We start from the raw sequence: 3,032 nt of genomic DNA, 5'->3' as shown, positions 1-3,032 counted from the left end.
GCAGCGGCAGAGCCCTCCCCACCGCGGGGAGAGCCGCTCGCAGAGCACACGCCGGGAAGGCGAAGCGAGAGCATCTGCTGTGTCAACAGACCCACGGCCCCCACTGACGCCCCGAGGCGGGGGACAGGAGACCGAAGGTCAGGGCCAGAGACCGCAACCCAACTCCTGCCTTCCTCACCCTCCACGACGGGCAGGGGGGAAAGACAGGCGAGGGGCCCCGTGAGCAGACCGAGAAGAGCGGACGCGTTCACCAGGAACGCCCGTCCCTCGTCTGGCACGGCTTAGGCCCGGCCCGGGAGAGCACGACCACACCACATCGATCGGTTGAGCCAAGGTGGAGCAGGGGGGGAGGCGCGGCGAGGACAGTCACCAGAGGGGCCCGCTTTAAGCCCCACCGGCAACCTCCGCCCCCCCACCTCGCCTCAGGCGAGAGCGGCCCACGACCCCAGGAAGAGAACGCCTGACACGTGGCACGGAGCCCATAGGGCGGGGGCCGCATCTCAGCCTTCACCGGGTGCCCGCAGCGGGGAGCGCACAGGGTAGAAGACCCACAGCGCCTCGCCCCGCCACCCTCGGGTCGCCCAGAGACCGGAGGTGGCACCACGGGTCGGGTCAGCTAGACACCACCACCACCACCGCACGGGAGCCGGCGCACAGGCCCAGGCGGGCGGCTCCAGCGGCAAGGGCCGAACCGGGCACCAGCTGGCGGCCCGAAGGCTCAGAGCCCCGCGTGCATCTAGAGACCCAAAGTCCTCGGCGGCAGACACCGAAGGAGACCGTGTCAGCACTTACCTGGTGGTAAAAAAGGCCCATTAAGGGTGACGAAATGACAGCAGCCGACAGCGGGGCCCATCCACGACTCGCATGGAGGAACCCCGGAACCTTGGCCCGGCCACCTGTCCCCAGCGCTACCCCATAAACACCAGGCCCGGAGCTCTCTGCGTGGGGGGGGGGGGGGGGGGGGGCGGGTTCATCTGGTCGACCGGGGGGAGGGGAGCAGGGGGACGGGGCGTGTGGTGGCCCAAGTGGGGCCGCGGACACCCACCAAGGGAGAGGGAGCTGGCCCGGGGTGCCCTCCCCACTTCGCCCAAACCGGTAGGGGTACCGGTCCGTCGGAGTCTCCGAAAGGGGATTTGGCTTCAATGGGCATCAAGAAACAAGAAGAACGAACCGTCAGCGAGGCGCCTCCAACGAGACGAGCGGGCCCCGACCAGGGACCGCGCCCGGGGCCCAGACCGTCCTAGATGGGGCACCCAGGACGGCCCGAGCCGGTCCCCACCTCCTGACCGGGATTCAGGGAGTTGGGGAGGGGTGAGACAAAGTCACGTCCGACGACCGAGACCCACGAGGGCACGCTGAAGGGTCGAGCGCGCCCTCCCCGGCCACCCGCGGAAGCAGGGTCCGGTCCATCCCCGTCTCCGAACCCATCGAGACTTTGAAAAAGTAACAGCATGTGTGCCGGGAGACGCCTCGGCCACCGGACCCCACGGGGTGGGGTTGGGGGGGGGGGGTGGGGACCGCACACGCGCCCGCCTCTCCCCGTCAACCCTCACGACTCCGGCGGGCGGGTCCCCACCTCCGGAGTGCGACGCGGAAAGCACCTCGTTCAGAAAGCACCCGAGGGCCCGGACCCAGGTGCGCCCTCCGGCGACCTCCAAGCCACAGTCCGGGCCGGTCCCCACCTCCGGAGCGGGGCCGAGGGCGAAGCAAACGCTCCTGAGGGCGGCCCAGGAGGAGTCCGGACCGCCGAGCCCGAGTCCAGGCGCTCCGGGCAGGGAAGACCCTCTCCCTGCCCACCGCGGCGGCCCGTCCCTGGGAGGGTCCGGCCGGTCCGTCTCCGCGGCCACAGGGGCACGGGGAGATGCTGGTCGACCCGGTCCGGCCACCCCAGAGCCCGGCCCCGGAGCGCCGCGACGATCACCCTCCTCAGAAACCTAGAGAACCAATCTCCGGCGACAGCAGAACGTCCCTAGGCCTCGGCGCCACCGGGACTGTCGCCGCCAGCGTAGCCGGTGACTGAGAGCTCTGCCTCGGGCCCGGCTGCTGAGTCACAACCCTCCTGAAGGGCTCGCCGAAGCTCCGGAGGACGAGGGACAATATACAAGCGGCCGCCAGGTGGCTCCCGACAACCGGCTCGAACGTCCCGAGGACGGGTCGCTGTCGCCGGCCGCCGGGGACGCCACAGCGCCGGCCGCCCAAACGCCCGAGCTCGGCCCGGAGCCTCCGCCGCCGAGCGACGCGACGCGACGCGACGCGACCCCGGCCGCAGAGGAAGGGAGAGGAGCCGGGAGATCTCTCCCCTGGAGGCTGCCACGAAAGAGACGCGATCCCCCACGCGATTCCAGGGTGGTGGGGGGACATGCCACGGAGACGCAGGCGGGCGGCGGGGGCTCGGGGCGGGGTGGGCGGAGAGAGGGGCACCAGTGACATCCCAGGAACCCCCGGCCCCCCGGGCCCCCGAAAGAGGGGGGCGGGAGGGAGGGAGGGAGGGAGGGAGGGAGGGAGGGACCGGCAAAACGAAACCAGGCAAGCGCTGCTGAGAGAACAAAGCAGGACTTTCGAAAGCAGACACAGACACAGACACACAGACACAGACACGGACACGCAAGCCTAGGAGCAAGAAAGGAAAAGAAGGAGACACTCGGACCCCCCAAGAAGAGAAAACAAAACTCAACCTGGGTAGAGGCACCGTGACAAAGTCCAAAGACAGCACACACAAGCATGCGCGGGTGGGTGGGGAAAGTGCACTTGAGGTCAGGAGACCATGGATTTCAAACTCACTGGCCACAAACACCGGAAAGGCGGACGGCCCGGGAGGTCTGGTGGGGGGGGGGGGGGCGGCGGTGGCAGGGCTGCGGGGGGTGGCGGGAGGGGTGGGGGCTCGGGGGGGTGGGGGGTGGTGTTGAGGGGCGTGCTGGTGAGGAGGACCGGGTCCATAGGGATCCACTAAATAAACCCCGGGTCCCATGACAACAGCCAACTCAATGAATAAATACCTTTTTGACGTAGCTCAGGAACGAAATGAAACAAAA

The sequence above is a fragment of the Bubalus kerabau genome, unplaced genomic scaffold (genome assembly GCF_029407905.1).
Source record: "Bubalus kerabau isolate K-KA32 ecotype Philippines breed swamp buffalo unplaced genomic scaffold, PCC_UOA_SB_1v2 scaffold_103, whole genome shotgun sequence".
NCBI lineage: Eukaryota > Metazoa > Chordata > Mammalia > Artiodactyla > Bovidae > Bubalus > Bubalus kerabau.
Note: the sequence above shows the minus strand (reverse complement) of the source record.